Raw genomic sequence first — 19,888 nt, forward strand, 5'->3', positions numbered from 1 at the left:
CACTTTTGGAGTCGTGACTTTTAGGAGTCAGCCCTAGTTAAACTGTTAATTTTGATGATGCTTTAAGCACACAGATCTTTAATAATTGGATTCTAACAATTAAGGAGCAGTAATGCAGTAAAACTGTCCTTGGTGTTTGTCATCTCTTGGTCTCGAGGGATGCATGGACTTTTGACTGCAGACAGTTGGTTGGTTTTATTTTACTTTCAATGCTGAGATATTAATACTGTTGTATTGTTCTGTCATTCTCTGCATTCTATCATATTCAATTTTAGCAGCACACTACAAAGCTTGTGCAATCTTGATTTTTTACCATTTTACCTGCTTCAGCCAAAAGTCGATAAATTAACTCCAGACGGTACAGAATTCAGCTGCCAGGCTTTTAACCAGAACTAAGAGACGGGATCATATTACGCTTGTTTTAGCATCTTTTAGACCTTTCTGCTGCCTCGTAAAGCGCTCTATAAATAAAGATTATTAGTATTCTATGTTATACCTGAGCATGGGATTCCAAAACCATGGTCATCAATATGCTGCTATTACAGCCTCCACTCTGCTCTCTTCAGGCTTTCCAGGAGATGTTAGAAACTGGCTGTACATAGAGACCAGTGTTATTTATCCAGCTTGGATTCAATTCACTGGGGTGAAAATTAGTTTGTCTACTTTACTAAAGGTAAGACAGAGGTGTTGTTTGTGTCTTCAGGGAAGCAGGAGGATTTTCCACTTCTGTTGTTTCTCCATCATCTCAGACTCCAACATTGGCCATAGTGCCTTGAAAAGTAACGCTATGTTATCTTTGAAATATTCTTTCTTCTGGCGCACTGGATGTGTGTAAGTAAGGTAAGAGTGAAGAGAAAACAGGACAACAAACAAGGAGAATCGCCAGGCCTACTTTTGATTTCAATGACCAAAATCAAACGCTAATCAATCACCTATTTAGAATGGAAATACAACTGACCAGTATATCCTAACCCTAACCTGCTACTGATACTGACTCACTGCCCTCCCCTCTCTCCTGCTGCTTGATAGTTAAGGGCTGTTTCCACTGCAGGAACTTCAGGGTCATTTTATGGGGTCGCCACCGTTGGTGCGTGTCCCCATAGCAGGAACCGCCCCTGAAGGACAATCTCCTGGAACTTTTACAGGGGCAAAATGAGCCCCTGCCTCGGAGTATGTACTTTGTGCTCCTGGTTGGGGCTTGCAGCACAACAATTACGTATGTTGCAATGGAAACTGTTGCAGAATGATTAAGTCACCTCCAGAGTCCAGTGGGTCCTATCAAGGTCCTACTCTGCTATGGAGACACAACAACTGAGAGGACAAAGTGAGAGGACGTTCCTGTAAAGTTCCTGTCTCCTCAATTTTACTCGGAACTTCCTTAATGGAAATGAGACTTCAGACACCTTTTAGTTCCGGTTAGTGTTCGTCAATGTTTTGCATTTGCTTTTAAAAGCTTAAGTCGCCTCCATGTTTGAGAGATTTTATTGACAGAGACAAGGTGCTGGACACACACACATGGACCACAAGTCGATTTTCAATTCGGCTAATTTAATAATCATTTGCAAGAAGGAGAAGAGCATACAGAAGCTGTTCTCATTCAATACAAAATGCAACAGGCTTTACATACGGTTCTGACCAACATCTGGAATGCCACCTTTAACCTGTGTCCACTCCTGGGGCTCTTTTCTCTGTCCTGTTATTACCTTCATCCAAGAGTGTCCTATATCAGTCATAAATCTCCTTCAGCTCTCATCATCAGATGTGGCTCCTAACCCAAAGGTAGATAAATAGATAGGGATAAACACTACCTTAACTAAGGTTAACATGCATTAATAAATGTTTGATTAATCATCCTGTTTGACTTATCTTACAAAAATTAATTATGATTATATGAATTCAGACCATTCAACCATTTAATGGTCCAGGAGAACATTTTATAGAATATGATGAATACAACATGTTTGAATGCTGATTTTTGCTTAAATTTGTATATTTGCAAATGTAAAAATGTGTATAAATTGCAATAATTTCAAAAATGCATTTGAGTTCCATGGGAGTTTCTACGCCTCTCAAATGTGAAAAGGGTCAAATTTTAACCTGAACAGTATGTAAGGGTTAAGAGTCCTAGGCTCATTGCTAAATCCTAAGTGGCATTGTCTGCCCTTTTATTTAACATCCCCTTTTTATTAGTGGTATTTTTTAAATCAGTGTTTAAGGCCCTTGTTTTAAGAAACTGGGCAGGTCATATACAGTATGCGTGCATTTAGTCTCATATTTTGAGAGGATAATGTAGCATTCATTCATTTACATCCACTTGATTCCCAGTTATCCTGTAAATCTGTTCTGGACTCTAGAAGCTTTAAAGATTCACAGCACCTATAACTCAAAATACATTTAGAAGTCCAGACCTCAGTGTAGTGAGACTATAGAACACCTGCAGTTCCTGGTTCATTTCACAGATAAATATTCCGATATGATATATGCCACCTCTAAAAGCTTCCACACACACACACACACACACACACACACACACACACACACTACATCTAACTTTAATTTTCCTCCAGTCTAATGGTTCCACTGTGCTGGAGGGTCTCAGTAACATTGATACATGCACACATGGCTGGGTGTGCTCAGTTATCAACACAATGAATTATTTGTTTACCTTCACAGGGTTCCGCATTGGAATAAAATGAAACAAAAACAACATGATGAATTCTAATTTGTGCAGCTGTACGCACCTAAAAAAAAAAAAAAAAAAAAAGGTCTTTAAGGGTAAATCCAACACAAACATGGAGGAAGAGAGAGACAATTAAACGCTAAGATGATCAGTGATTGCTTATTTCAGAACAGCTGCTCAGTCTGTGCTCTGATCTGTCATGGCCCCAACAGCTGTTCACCAAACCTCTGATTGATTAGGGAGTTGTGTTGCACATACAGCTGCATATGGGTTCCTCTTCATGCAGCTTTTTGTTTGGCTTTTTTTACTTTTACGTCGCCCTTGAGACATTTTCTGTGTGGTCACATGGTTCACTGATGCGTGTCGAACGCCAAAGACTCTTTAAAAGTAATTCCCAAACTCCCAGGATCAGACAGGAGCATTTAGAGCAGGGGTGTCAAACACGCGGCCCGCAGGCCAGAACCGGCCCGCCGAGGATTCCATTGCAGCCCACTTTCCTTCCTGTCTTTTCCTTCCATCCACTCTTTCTTCCTTCCATCTGTTCTTCCTTCCTTCCATCTTTCCTTCCTGTCTTCTCTTCCTTCCGTCTTTCACTCCTTCCTTCCTCCTTTCAATCTTTCCTTCCTTCCTTCCTTACTTCAAGTCAAGTCAAGTCAAGTTTATTTATAAAGCACATTTAAAAACAACCTCAGTTGAGCCAAAGTGCTGTACAGATATTAAAATACAATATAATCACACACAATATAATAATAAATAAAAACAATAAATGAATAGTAAGAGCTCAATTTAAAAACTAGAATTAGAATAAAACAAATAAAAAGTAAAATAAATAAAATAAATAAAAAGTAGGAAGCCAAGGATTCTCGCCTAGCTGGGACTGAACGCCAAGGAAAACAGATATGTTTTTAGTAGTGTTTTAAAATGCTCTACAGACTGTGCAGCTCTAACGTGGAAAGGTAGGCTGTTCCACAGCTTGGGGGCCAGCACTGAGAAGGCTCTGTCCCCCCGAGTAGCGAGTCTGGACCGAGGTACAGCCAGGAGCAGCTGGTTTGTTGACCTTAGTGCTCTGGATGTACTGTGAGGCTGTACAAGCTCTGATAAGTAAGATGGTGCCAGACCATTAAAACACTTAAAAACAATTAATAAAACCTTGAACTGGATCCTAAAGTGAACAGGCAGCCAGTGCAAGGATGCAAGGACAGGACTGATGTGGTCGCGCCGTTTCTTTCCAGTCAGCAGGCGGGCGGCTGCATTCTGGACTACCTGTAAACGGCGCAGTGCTGACTGGTCGAGACCAACAAACAAGGAGTTACAGTAGTCTAACTGTGAGGTAACAAAGCTGTGAATGACTTTCTCCAGATCATTCCTGGGGAGATAAGCCTTTGCTTTTGCTATTAGTCTTAGCTGGAAGAAGCTTGTTTTCACCATCGAGCTTATCTGCTTCTCAAACCTAAAGTCACTGTCCAAAATAACACCAAGGTTCCTTGCAGATGGGTGACAGTGAGGCTTCAGGGTGCCAATGGCGCTGTCATAGCCATCTAAAAGATTTTGTTTCCCGAATAAAATAATCTCAGTTTTATTTTTGTTCATGGAGAGAAAGTTCACTTCCATCCAAGATTGAATGTCCTTGAGGCAGTCTAATAAGACCTGGACAGAGGCTTGGTCATTTGCTTTTAAGGGCAGATAGATTTGCACGTCATCTGCAAAGCAATGAAATGAGACATCGTGCTTTCTAAATATGGATCCCAATGGCAACATATATATCGAAAAGAGGAGGGGGCCCAAAATGGAACCCTGAGGCACCCCACAGCTCAGGGGGGAAGTGGCCGAAGTATACTGGCCCATCTGGACAGAGAAGCTTCTGTCAGAGAGATATGACTGAAACCACTTAAGAACAGTACCCTTAATGCCCACACAGGTGTTTTAGTGAGACAGGAGGATGTTGTGATCCACTGTGTCAAAGGCAGCTGTCAGATCCAGAAGGACCAGGACAGCAGAGTTCCCAGAGTCAACAGATAAAAGAAGGTCATTTAAAATCCTTAAAAGTGCAGTTTCAGTACTATGGCGTGACTTAAAACCAGACTGGAACTTCTCAGAAATGCCATTTAGGTCAATAAAAGACTGCAGCTGTTTGTTAACCACCTTCTCCAACACCTTAGAAAGAAAGGGAAGCTTGGAGATAGGCCTAAAGTTGGATAAGACTGTGGGGTCAAGATTGTGTTTTTTGATGAGGAGCTGGACCACAGCATGTTTAAAGGCAGCTGGGACACATCCAGACATCAAAGATGAATTTATCAGATCCATAACACAGGGCCCAATAATATGGAAAACATCCTTAAAAAGACGAGGTGGGATGCTGTCAAGAGGACAGTGAGAAGGTCTGAGGTGCTGGACAATATCAGTTAAAGCTGAAAGAGACACTTGCTCAAATGTGTCAAAAACAGCAGGGCAAACAGGAGAGACGGCAGGATCCAATGCAGACAGCGAAAGAGAGGATCTAATATCGGAGATCTTGCCAATAAAAAACCTTAGAAAATCTTCACATAATTTAAGTGAAGGAACAACACCATTGTGGTCACAAGGGTTTAAAAGAGTATTTAAAGTACTCCCGTCTTCTCTTCTCTTCCTTCCTCCCTTCAATCCATCCTTCCTTCCTTCCATCTTTCCATCTTGTCTTCTCTTCCTTCCGTCTTTCACTCCTTCCTTCCTCCCTTCCTTCCTTACCGTCTTCTCTTCCTTCCATCCTTCCTTCCTTTGATCCTCCCTTTCTTCCTTCCATCCTTCCTTCCTCCCTTCCTTCAATCTCCCCTTCCTTCCTTCCTTCCTTCCTTCTTTCCATCTGTCCTTCCTTCCTTCCTTCTTTTTAACGGATCTGCCCACATCAGATCAAATTGGTCTGTATGTGGCCCTTGAATGAAGATGAGTTTGACACCCCTGGTTTAAAGCGTTCTTACATTCCACATCTTCTAACCCCTTCAGGTTTGGTCGATCTCAAGGAGACGGCTTCCTCGTCCTGAGCGATTGGTATTCAAGCGCACTCCTCTACCTTCGAATTACACTGTAAAAGTAATCTCTTTTTTCTCTCCAGCTTATCTTATCGTCTGCTGCATCTTTTTTTTTTTGTCCTTCATGTTTTTCACTTTGTCTTTGTGAGCCTTCACTTTTCCCCTCTTCTATTTTTACTGGCTTTAAATGTTATCTAACATGCCACAGAACCACTTTGTATGCTTTGCTGAAGTTTTAGCTTTCTCACTGAAATAAGCTGTTACATAGCAGCAAGACAGATCATTTGCAAAAAAGCTTCAGCACAATAGTTTCATGACATTGACCAAGCGTCTTTTTTTCAATTTATTCCACACAGATGGAACATACATGATGTACATAAAATCACACACACATACAATACCTTTCAAGTCAATTTTACATAGATACAAACAGCACTTCTCCCTGCATAATCCAATAGTACAGATAGATGTACTTACAAATCCGAAACAGGTTCTACTGAGAAAATGAATATAACAGAGAATAATAAACAACCAAAATAAAACATATTATGGAGCTTTCTCTAGCAGGACATCAACTGGCACAGGAATTCTGGCAACAGCTGCTGATTGGGCATAAGAGTTGACCTCAAGAAACAACTTAAGTTTCCAGAGGAGATTACCACCTCAACTCTTACACCGCATCCTGACATACGAGCGAGCGAGCGAACTGGCGACAAAAGCTCACCTAAAACTGTCCTGATATGCAGCGTGATGATTTTATCGCAAGTATATTCCAAACCAATCAAATTATTGAAGCGCTAGCTAGCTTGTCAACAGGAAGCAGCGTGTACATTTCAACCAATAAGAAGTGTTCAGGGGCGGGACACGGCCGCGAAATTTCGTCCAGATAAAGACAGAGCGAGCAATTTTTTTTGAGGAGTGAGCGTCATCGCTGGACAGAGCGATGTCGCTCACAGCATGTCAGGAATGGCTGATTGAAAACTCATGTATTTTAAATCACTTTTTCTCGCTCGCTTCGCTGTTATAGTGCTATGGTCCAGAGCAACAAAACAAGCAGTGCTCATCGATCTGACTGTGCCATGGGAAGAAAGGATGGAGGAGACCCATGAGAGGATCCCCCGGGCATTCACTCTGGAGCACCCTGTCCAGACTTGCAGTCAAAGGTTCCATCAAAAGAAGGCTTGTGGTTGACATCGCTAGGCAAGCAGATGCAGCATCCAGGTGGCTCTGGCTGAAGCATAACGAGCGTAGGAGTAATTCATTCAGCAGAGAGGAGGCAGCATAGAGTGGTGTGGTTGTGGAGGGGGTCGCCCCAGAACGCTGGGGTTTCACTCCAGATGGTGCCATGGGCTAAAATTGGCAAAACACCAGTGAAAGGGGGGGGGGCCCACCTGGTGACCCGTAAGGGCCCACACCACAAGGCTTAAATCAATTGGACTTGTGCATCATTCTCATGTAGGAGGCAGGGACTTTCAATGCTCTTCATACAGTATGATAGCAATAAATGTATCATATTACAGACTTTACTATGTAAATAAAATACAATTTTAAAAACAAAAAAAGTTGTGTTATTGGTTTCCATCTTCATTTGAATCTGTCCAGTTTCAGTTGTATTCTTGCTGTAGTTTTTTTCACAATAAAATACCTTTTTAACTCTCTCTTCATTGCATTATGTTGTGCACTGAAAGAAACAACTCATAAGATTTACTTAAAAAATATATCGTAAGTATTTGCACGCAAATGATTTAAGTAAAATATAATGCTGCAATATCAAGTAACACTCACTTGCCAGTATCAAGTACATTTTACTTACCATAAAACTTAACAGTTGTGACAATATTAAGTAATATTTACTTAATTACATCCAAGTTTGAAGTTTGTTATATTTATTTAAACAAATTAAGTAGTCGACTTGTTTTTTAACATCATTTTACTCTAAATTTTAAGTAAATGTTATATATCATTACATTACTCACTAAAATGAAGTAATCATTGCCAGTTTTCTTTTGATAAATGTTACCAGATAAATGTAATCAATACTCTAATGCATTTAATATATATTTATCACATATCACACAACTATATTACAATGCAATTAAACTGTTTATTTTTCATTTTAAACAGTTAAACAAACAAGAACAGTCAAAGTAAATCCACTACTATTGTGGATTGAATTATCCAATCTTTTAATGGGGCAGCAATAAATGTAACATTGGCATGACTGACATAAAAAGAACGAACAGACAGTATTACACAGTATACACTGCATTCAATATACACTACTGGGGCAAAATATTAGGAACACTGTCAATATAATGCACTATAATGGTAGAGCAGCACCATCCACCACAACTTGAGTAATAAACATAAAGTGGAATGATCACCTTACTGACAATGGAAATAAAAAGTGAGCATGTAGAAGCTTAACAACAGTAGAAGCTGGCAGAGCTGTTGTACTGGAAATAAATATTGCATTAGATTGTGCAGGTGTCCCAATACTTCTGTACATGTAGTACACATCTGGAATAGTGCTTTTCAAATATGCAGTGAAAAACGTTCATTACAGAAATATAATACTCAGATATTCAAGAACATTTAACGTTCAACTTTCAATCAAACTACTATCCTCTGTTACCTCACTTGCCTGACTTGAATGTGTCTGGAATACAGTATTTATAAAATCTTCAATGCAGTGAGGATTGTACTTCCTACTTTTATGTGAAGCAAAAGTTGAATATATATTCGTACTGTAGTCACTATCTTTAAAAACACAATTAACAGTTTCATGCTTTTTCAGATGAGTCCCGAGGTGTTCAAAATATTGCTTCTGTGTTAAAACTACATGAATTACATACAAGACACGAAAATGAAACTATCTGCCCTGACTGTTGAGTCTGTGTATGATTTCTAGACACATGTGCATGAAGTGCCCCTCAACTTTTAAATAAACAAGGACAATCTGAGTACAAGCAGGGTAGTGACCGGCCTTGACCAGTGTGTGGATGCTTTTGCACGACCATCTCATATCACAAGAGGCCTACTCTTTCTCCCTGATGAATTTCTCCTCAACTCCCTCATTATACCGTTACGTTGGTGCTTTTTTAATATCCTAACTTTAGTTGTTTTTAATCGGGAAAAACTGCAGCCCTCCCACTTACTGGCCAGCACGGACCAATGTGGTGTTATGCTAACTTTAATTAACTTATGAACAGTGACATATCTTGCGTCAAACTACATGCAGACTTATATATTATCACACATTTAAAACAGAACGGTAATAACTTACCTGTGAAATGACTGTCGTACGTGCTACACCTTGCTCTGTGATCCTGTAACGTCCGGAGCAGAGCCAGTCCTGTTGTACTGTGCGCATGCGTCGTGCATGCATTTCAAAACGCTCCACTTTCAGAGTAAAGTTGATGTAGTATTTCTAGGTGTATGTACATACAACTATTAAACATTTAAATAGTATGAGGAAACTGAAGTAAAACTTACTCTTCCTTACATAATTCAGAAAGTAAGGCACATTTTGGTGGGCCATGATTGTACCTCACTTTGATTTTATTCATAGATAATGTAGGCTATTAAACAAAGTAAATATTGTGTATTGAGTGTAATGAACAGTGATACTGCATCTCCAGACATAAGGCATTACGAATTAATTCTGCCTAGATATCTATCAGATTGCGAAGAAACGGACAACCTTTGTCTGGCTTGCTTCAGGTAGGAGGAGACAGGTAGAAACAGTTTCTTAAAGAAAACCTGCCAGCGAGCAGGTTATGTTCACAGAGTCAGTTACCATGGTTACCATGGTGACTGACTCAGAGTTTCAGTTACCTCTCTTTCTGGAACAGATAACACAGAGTTTCCTCATCTCAGGGTTAACATACTCTGAGTTTTCCAAAAAACCCGCTTTCTGGATTATCCCCCAGTGCACCATCTTCTCAGGTAATGTCTCGTTGTTTTGCCCTGCATTGTATTGCCAGAGCCCTCTGCAGTGGATTCCTCTATGCACCACCTGACCAGTGACCACCAACATCCAAGTAAATGACAAGACTTCATTTTTCCACAGTTAAAGTAAGTCTGAATGGAGCCTTAGAGCTTCCAACAAGAATGTGAACTCACCAGAGTTTTAAAAACTACTTGAAACTGTAACACTATTTCATTATTAATTCTGAATCTCAAACATCTGGGATTTGGCTTTACACAGGAATCTTGTTGTCATGGAGCTAATTGTCTTTGACAGGATGAAGGGATTTTTTTTGTGTGACTTGGCATATATTCAAACTTGGAGACTGAAGTTAATCTCTTTCTTGTTTGCTCAGGTGATCTGATATGGCGTCAATTACTGGGGACAGAATTCAGAGTCATTTTTAAATCATCTTTCATATCCACAGAGCGGGAAATCAAGCCTTGCAAATATTCTTTTGGAGTGTATGTACCCATGAGACAAACACATAGAGCTTTTGTTGGCATATTCTATTTTAAAAGCCTTCCTTCTGCCCGTGTTGGCTCTCACCCTGCAGTATAATGGATCTCAAGCTGACACTGTAACATTTATATGCATGAGCTGAGCTAATTTGCTTTGAAGCGAGGCTAGCGCAGTTGTTTGTACGAGAAGATTACTTTTTTATTTGATGTTCTCATGCAAAGTGATGTATCCAAATAAAAGCGCTCGACTAAGAGAAAAGAGGTTTTGCATTAAATAATTAGGCCCGTTTATACTCAACCTAATTTAAAGTAGATTCTGTCAGTATCAGCAGGTGATTATTAGATGTTTAGCAGTGCTGTTGCAACCTCTAATGAGTTAGATACTTGTTCCCAATTCCCAATCCCAGAAGGGACTTTTGCCCACTGTTGACAATAGAGACATCAAACAGATGGCCGTTCTCACAAAATCCATGAATGAACAGAAGGAAGATGGCACGAAAGCCACAGTGACAGGCTTCCTCATGGAGTGTCTGGAGTCTGTGCCAGTTGGAAAGTCGCACATGCAACTTAAGCCTCAGCACTCTTCATTTAAACTACATTGCACACTGTGTCCAGCTAAAGGTACAAGTATTTACTCCTGATCTGAATGGCTAAGAAGTGGCATGACATGATGAGTTCTCCTGATCAGCTCTCCTTATCTGTTCTCATAGCTCACCTGTCTTATTTAAGCTTCCTGTCGTCCTCCCGGGTCAAATTGACCCCGTCTGTTATGACTTTTTCTTCTTTCCTCCCTTCCTTCTTTCCTTCCTCCATCCCCCTTTCTTCCTCCCTCCCTTCTTTCCTTTCTCCCTCCCTCCTTCCTCCCTCCCTTCTTTCCTCCCTCCTTCCTACTAGTGTTGTTTTTGGCAGCCTATTTTACTTTTAGTTTTAGTCTAGTCTTTGTGTCAAGCGGTCGTTTTAGTTTTTATTAGTTTTAGTCATGTTCATACTCCTTTTAGTCTAGTCAAGTTTTAGTCGACGAAAAGTCTGAGCATTTTAGTCTAGTTTTAGTCAGAACTGTCCCTGACTATTTCAGTCTAGTTTTAGTCAAAGAAAACTGTATTAATCTCTTTTCAGTAATGTTATTCTAACTAACCCTGTCAATATAGTATAAGTACCTAGTGGTAGAGAGATGAAACCAACATTTTCTTTTAGCCAAACCCAATTGTTAGCTTATAGATTCAAGAATACATCCATTTCAGACACGGAAGACGCTCTGATTTGAATTATTATGTTGAACAACATATTTATTTTACCAACCAAATATGTTACAAGTACACACACATCCATTTAAATAAAAAGGCATCACAATGCCAGAAAAAATGAAAATTAATTTAACATAAATAGAACCAAGGTGCTTGAAAAAAAGTGCAAATAAAATGTGCGTGTCTGCCAATTTGATGCACTGGCTGCATACAGTGGAATTCATTGACTGAATTATGCCAACTACTGAACCAAATAACCAGCAGTCTCAACAGCAACTACATAAACTGTAACCTCCTGGAGGTGTTATTTTAAGACTGGTTGTCACAAACAACAACAAAAACAATAGTCCTGTGCGGCCTATCCACTGTGCCATCCCCTCCTCTTTGGTGCGTTGCTCTGGGGAGTTGCTGCTGTACATCTTTGTGGCAAAGAAATCCACAGCACTAGTAGTTGGCTTGTCCATTGGCTTGGGTGGGACTTGCTTCACTGAAGCTCTTTCTGGAATCTAGAACAGAAATAGTTGCAGTGTCAGAACAGAAGCAGCAGTTGTAAATATTAAGCTATCAGACATTAACATTTACAGTAGTTGTTTTGTTTAAATTATTATTTATAATTTAATATTACTTTAACAACTCAGGGACTTCCAAGCAGTAACATGTTTTTTTTTAAGTATATTTTTTCAGCCTTTTTTGCCTTTAATGGACAGGTTAGTAGAGATAGACAGTAACAGGAGGCAGAGAGGGGGGAATGACACTTTTTTGCATTGTCAATTTGAAAAAATGATTTTTATTTTAAAAATATTTTATCCCTCTTTGATATAAACCACTGCAGCTGTAGCTAAAAACTGATTCTCCTGCTTTTTTTCTGCTGTGCATGATGGGAAAAAACCCTAAAATAATCTAGTTGTAGTCTTGTAAATAGTGACCCTATAAGATTCATAGTCTTTGTAAAATCTAGTCTGAGACTAAAAACTCTAAACACTAGTCTTTAGATGTGAGCTGATAGTCTTTTAGAGTCTTTTCTAAATCTTTTCAAAGTCTTCTGGTGTGTGGGTAGCATTAGTCACACAAACACACACACACACACTCTCTCTCTCTCTCTCTCTCTCTCTTGCACTGTCTCTGCTCCCCCTCCCCTCTGTCTCCCTCGCTCCCTCACTCACTCACACTTATGTTAACCGGGAGCGTACCTATGTTCCCCGGGTCCTGTGTTCCCCGCTCGGCTGCTAACTCGGTGGCTAACTCAGCTAACAGGCTAACTGCAGACAGGATCATCCCTATGTTCCCCGGTCACATACAAAGCGGGGAACATAGGACCCGGGGAACATAGGGATGATCCCCTTCTACTAAAACTTGCAGCTAGAGTTAAAATGTGAAACATTAACCAGTCTCGTCAGTTGGCATATGGCATGAGCTTTCTAAAACATAAACGATATTACAATGATGTCTTGACTTACCTATTTCATTATGGAAAGCCTTGAGATGTCTCTTAAGATTCGTGGTGTTTTTCCCTGTGATTTTGTGGCCGCATTTCTCCCCATCTTTTTCCACAACACATTCCGATTTCTTTTCCACGTCTATGTAACGAAAGTGTGTCCAAATGTTGTGTCTTCTTTTTCTCCCAGTCCCAAAGACAATCCCCGGCTGGGCGGCCATTGGTCCCTTCCTCTGTGTCACCTTTATTTATTAAGTTGTGCAGCTGAGCTGCATTTTCTGAAATGAATCCGAATACCGCTCGTCAGGATTGAGGAAGTGACGTCGCTCAGCCCCAGAGGAGTCACAGGCAACAGAAATACACGGCAAAATAATGATAATAAAAGCTATTAAACGAGACGAAACAACGTCAACGTCAAGTTTTCGTCAACGAAAATGAAGACATTTTAGCATAGTTTTTATTTTGTAAACCACATTTTCATCTCGTTTTTATTCGTCAACAAAATGGGATTACACATTTTATTATTGTTATAATAATAGGTATGAACATGCTGTTAAGAGCAAGGTTGTGTTGTAGGGATAAGATAAGATAAGATATGATCACTGACTTTACGGACAAGCAGTATAATATAAGAGTGAAAGTGATCAAATAAATCAAATAAAAAACTATATACACAATAAACAATCTGTGTAAATAAAATCTGTAATATATAAAAGGTGCAATATTCAGAAGTTCCTGAGATTATATACATGTGTGGAGTGTTCCTGGGATGAACATATAAGAACAGCATCAGTCCTACAGTATTAGTGGGAGGTACTGGGAGCTGTGCTGTTGTACAGTCTGATGGCTGATGGGATGAAAGAGACCCCCAACTGCTTTGAGGCACATGGCTTGCATTATTGCCAATATTAATAATGTGATTTTGAATGATGATTTCTTATTTCTGGAACTTAAATGCAAATGTTCTGGTTCTGTTCTGAATGAACGATCTCATCATCAACAAGTCCAAACCAAAAAAAGAGAAAAGAATGACCTAAGCGTTGCCTGATCTGACGCCACCATCAGCAGGACTGATTTCATGGAAAATAAATCAGTCACTGATCTTACACAGCGATGGTTAAGGTTTGGTTAAGTTTAGGAACTGAATTAATGTAGAGAAATGGCTAGGGGGAAAACATCATGGTTTGAGGTAAAATTACTGCTTGGTTAAGGTTAGGAGACCTTTGTTTTCATGGTTATAGTTAAAGCTAATTATCTGCCTATCACAGATATATCAGTATCTGCATATATGCAGTCTAATATGCACTGATGCATTTTTTTACAAGTTATATAGGCAATATTTTATGCATATTTGATATTTTGATTTCTTGATCACTGTTTAATATATGTACATGTTTTATTATTTATAGGAATTTATAATTACTAAATTCCCAGTGATTCATTAATACCATAAGGTTTATAGTTAAACTGTAAAATATCACAGCCTCTTTTGCCACAAGTGTTTGATAAACACATTGCATTTTATATACATATTCTGTGTGCATAAGATTATCAGCCAATATATCAATATCTGTATTTTTTTACTCTCTAATATCATGGGCCCCAAAAATCCAGTATCAGTTGGGCCTTTAATGAACTGCCTTAGTCTTAGTTCAACCAACACTGACTCTCAGTTGGAAATGGGAAATGAACAGGGTACTGTGGTAAAGTCTGATGATTATTAACCCATGACCTCCTCCATTTGTAGACTCTCTATTTCACTCCTGGTGGATAAGAGTCATAATTATTACGGCTGTTAGAGGTCATGGTACAGTTACCACGGTTACAAGCATGGTACTTGGTCTACTGAGAAGTTGGTAAAAAAATATACCGTTTACATGATAATACGAGAGTAATGTTTCATACACAGTGTCTCTGCAGTCATCCAACAGACAGAAGTTAAACACAATGTTCCTGCTCACCTAGTAATAGCATTAAGTGAACATGTAGAAAAAGATGAAGATGACTCTCAACATTAATCCTGCACTCATTCCTACTGATGCAACATGAAAGATAAATGACTGAAAGTAACTTTAAAGTCTCATCCAAATCCACAGTCATTAATAATACACCTTTTTACAAATGTTAACATTCTGCCTATCAAGTGTCACCTGTCAATCAAAGCCACCACCTCTACCAGAAACATGGATGCTGCTCAGCGGCTAACTCAGCTAACTGGCTAACTGTAGACTGTAGTAGTAGTAGTGTGTGCTGAATGTATTTATACCTCTACAGCAGCAGGGGCGGGGTTATGCTAATCAGCAACATTGAAAACAATCTTTATTGATGCCATACATTAAAAGAAAAGTGCTTATAAAAGTTTGTATAACTATAAAAGAACACATATTTAGTACTAAAACTAAAAGAAAGGTGAAACACATAATATACACACAATAAATGCTACATGCTGCTGTCATTATTGCACAATTTCTCTTAGTATTTCAAAATAAAAGTCAACAAAATCAACAAAATTAGATTTTGTTGACTTTCTTACTTTAATAGTTATTAATTAAAATAAAATGAAACTCCTAACACTCTTTCTCATTGCATCTCTGGTCATCTACTTGTGAATTTGTATGACAGCTCATTCTGAGTCACTGTCCTTTAACACTTGATAGTCTTTGCCTTACTTTAGATAAAATAATCTGCCTAGTGACAACATGTAAAATAACACTTCGCATTAAAACAGTTCAGTCAGCCAACTGACTTGGAGTAGATTATTATTTAAATGTAAAATATGTACGGCGCTGATGTGGAGCGTCTAGGCTCTGACCCCGTCGCTTCTCACAAGGAATCATTGATCTCACACAGCAGGGAGCGCAGAGCGATGATACTAACTTCTCCCCCCCGGGGGAAGATAGACTCAGAGCCTATACAGGTGCATGCTGGGATGGAGGTGGGGCTTTTGAAACGCCATATGAACAGCAGCAGCAGGGGTGCAGCATACAAGCATGTGAGTGATGTTGCAACAAAGTGTGAACAGAGCACTGATGCCTTAAATGGGCCACCAAGATTAGTGAAGAAGAGTACCTTGGATATAATTAGTTATCTTTTTTAAAGATTACATTTGATTTTGTTTGTGGCATGAGGACTGCAGTGGAAACAGTCCTCATGTCACAGTTCTCAAGTCACTACAGGAAACAACAACAACCTCTAAACTAGCAACCTACACACTGAAAATGACGATGATTTGCATCATGCTATAAGGCAGGCCTGCTTGGTTCTTTCAGTGAATGGTTGGAAAGATAAACAAAGAATATATACAGTATTGATGTTCTTGCATGTTTGTCCACCAGTTTTGGAAAAGGTTTCACATTCCAAGCAACGTCAGCATTGAGCTAGCGAGGGTAAACACCGAGACATGGTGTGAAAATAGCACATTTTCAGCAGTAGTGTCCCCCTTGGTCCTGATAATAGAGTAGCAGGTGAAAGCCCTGCAGTCAAAGAGGGTTTTTGCAGCGTACGCCAGGCTGGATCCAGACACACAATAGCTGCTGGCCAGTACTTCAGCGTGTATGGTGAAACATTCATTGGATAGATATATGGAGAGTCATCCTGCAAACGAGCAGGTCTCAAGACTTAGTGGTTAGGATTGCTGTGGATGAAGTATATACAGCAATCCACTGGAAAGAGCATCTATCCAGCTAATTTGTTCATTTCTAAAACTAACATTACTAACTAACTTGACTGTGTGATCAGTTAACACACTGTGGCACTGTGTAATAACCCTGGAACACTATAATACTCACTATATGTACAAATTATATACATTTATTTTAGTCTAAATACAAAATGTGCAAGAGGTTTCACTTACTACTGTATATGTGAACAGGTTGTACATGACCACCTACTATATGTATCTAAAGTGATGTCATTTTCCCCAAATTTAATATTTATCTCATCACTCCTCAGGGTCCTTTGATTGGCAGGTATTCAAACAAAAAAAGAGCAATGATAACTGAATACATGAATTCATATTACACTGTCTGTTGGGTAATTTCATTGATCAGCAGGCAACACAGAGAGATGATGCTGCTACAGTATGAACACACAATAACACACACACTAATACATACTAACACACATACAAACATGCATAGTGAGCGCAGACATATCCAAATATAATTGCATAGACTGTTAACCATGTAATGCGTATTTGTTTGGTACAGTTCCCTGACAAAGGAATTAACTAGCCTACCCGAGTCTTTAATAGCTTGCTTGTTGCTAATCTTAATGGCTTATTGTTAGTTAGGCTGGCTGCTGTATTGAGATGTTTTAGTAGTTTAGTTTCACTGCAGTGACAAACAAAGCTCAGTGAGACAGTACCTGACTGTCACCAATGAAGGGAAGGCAGGTCAGGCAGATGTGAATCATAAAGTTTGATCTGCAAGCATTAACTGTGGTGACTGTGACAGGGGAAGTTGAAGAGAGGGGGGGGGCAGGGGCTCATGCAGTTCTGCAGAATTAGAACTCAAATGCATTCGTTGGGCATTACAATACACTTTTAATTGAGAATTGATGCCATAGGCAAAGTTTAGAAATTAGAAATATGAATAGAAAAACTGTCTTGTAAAAAGGGGACCTATCTAGTCAGAGGCCAAAAGGATCTACATGTGCACGTTTCCCTCATCCATGTCCATGTGGGCCCCTCATGGGTTAAATGCAGGCTATGTGGACACTGAGTGGGCATGGGCTAGAACTGGGCAAATTGTATGGGCCCCATATTGTTTCAGAAACATGGGCCACACATATGAAGCCCATGTGGGCTGGCTCAATGGGCCCCCTTTTAAGGTCCATTCTGATCCCACTAAGACCTGATATGGGCAAACATATATGGGGCTTACATGAGTCTCACCCACTTTGGTCCCACCTGAAACCCAATCAGAACCCACTTGAAGCCCATATGGGCAAACACAGGTGTAGCCACCATGGAAACTGCAGACAAACCCACTATTTGCAGCCCAAAATTAACCCGTATGGAGCCCACATGGGCATGCTGTCTGAGATACATGGCACATTGAGACATCTGATTTTGAATTTACATCATTATTATCAGTTCATGTAGTTCGCCTTTGCACCAGTTTGTTAAAAATCCTGAACTTTGTAGCTGCATAAGTTACAGACCTAATGTTTTGATTCACTATCATCCAATTAAGAACCCAAATCAAGCCAAACAGACTGCATGAATATTATTAGTTTTCTCCCTTTGGCTAATACCTCTCTATCTTGTCTGGGTTTTTTTTTTACAAGACATGGCAGTGAAGCTTCTCTTAGAGAGTGGTGTGGAAAAGTTAGCAAATTAAGATCTTTTTCAACCAGTTCTGTTCCACTCCTGGCAGTTACTGCCCCAGCCTCCAAAACCCAAGAAGAGCAAAGGCTGTAATATAAAATAGAGCTCTCTGCTGTTATGTGCTGTTTAAAAACTTATCTTGGGCGAGAGTCCACATTACCCAGTAGATGCCAAAAATGTATCTGCAAATAGTTTGGTGGACCATTCAGAGACATCAGAACACATCAAACTGAATATTTTCAACTCACTCCAAGAACCATTGTCTGTTCTCACAGTTATAATTGCTTGTTTCAGCACTTGGAATGGGTGTTGATTTCAAGAGTGTCAACCATGTTGTCAACTATGAACCCCAAAGAAACACTGAAGCCTACATGCAAGCCTTTGAAAAAGCAGAGCGAAAAGATCTCCAGCACATCCTACAAGGCATCTGATAAAATGTTCCAGTATGTATCAGAGACCAAACAGTGTATTAAAATTCTGCATCTGTTCAATGGTGAGAACACAAACGCTCTTGAACCCAAACACGTATGTTGTAGCTTCTGTGTATTACTGTGTGAGTGCCGAAACACCTGTGATGGACATGCAAGTCCACTAGAGGAACATGCAATGAAATACAGTGATTTACTGCACCACCTGTTTCTAGTGGAATTTCTTTGTATATGCTCATTTATCCATTATATTTAACATGTGTAAAGGATTGGCCATGGTGTTTTTGAATGTGGTGTATATTCTTCCTGATGCAAGTCTGAACACTATATTAGTGTGAAGCACTGCTATCATTTTAGAAATGCCAGCCTCCTTATTTGGGTCTGCATGCTGTGCTGACTCTGGCTGTATTTCACAGTCCTCATCAAAGTGCTTCATTAACTGTGTCAGCTCACCAATGGGCCGAATGATTTCTTGGGCTGTATCAATTTTCATGGCCACAGCAGCTTTTGTGAGGCGCGCACAAAATGTTCACAATTCAAATCCAAGGCCATGTTGTTGCCAGCAGCGCCACCAGTATTTATGATCCTGCTCCATGTGAGCCCAGGATATACAAGCACATGTATGTCAAGCTGCAGTTTTAATGCCTCTAGACTGTATTTATTTCTGCCTGCTTGTTTGTAGTGAAGCAAATGTGAATTTCCATCACTTCCTTCATGGAATCCTGGAAGTCCCATTCTAGTAAAGCTAATTTGGGGAACCCATTATGATAATTGAAGACCCCATCTGTGTTTTGACTGGCCTGAATTTCTGCTGGCCTGGTCTTCAGCTGATGCCATGAATATGTCATTAGTCATAAACTGTGTGTGGTCTTTAAAGACTAAGCCTGTGTGTCCTCTACAACTCCCACTCCTCTGTCTGGCATCATTATACAAATGTCAACTATATTAAGAATGTGTCTTTGGTGTGTCCTACATTGTTTCCATTGAAAAGTAGTGCATAGCAGCAGCTATGATGGAAGCATTGGTCACATATTGGATGAATAGGATGCTTGCTCTGTATTTGTCTCCCAGAGAAGTTCTTCTATCTAGCACATTTCATCTATTAATGAGGTTACGCAGTGTGCGCAGTGTCCCCATGTCAGCACTGGAAGTAGTCTAATATTATTTAAGGATAAGATCTGTGAAATTTATACTGCAATGAAAATCTGCAATGGTTGTAACAATGCCACTTTGTATTACGTTATCTATTGAGCAAAGGGCGGCATCAGAATTTTGCCTGGTTAGCTGATCTCCAGAAAAGATGATTTTTACAGCTGCCTTCATCACTGTTTCTCAG

This window comes from Scomber japonicus, chromosome 23, assembly GCF_027409825.1.
Source record: "Scomber japonicus isolate fScoJap1 chromosome 23, fScoJap1.pri, whole genome shotgun sequence".
Taxonomy (NCBI): Eukaryota; Metazoa; Chordata; class Actinopteri; order Scombriformes; family Scombridae; genus Scomber; species Scomber japonicus.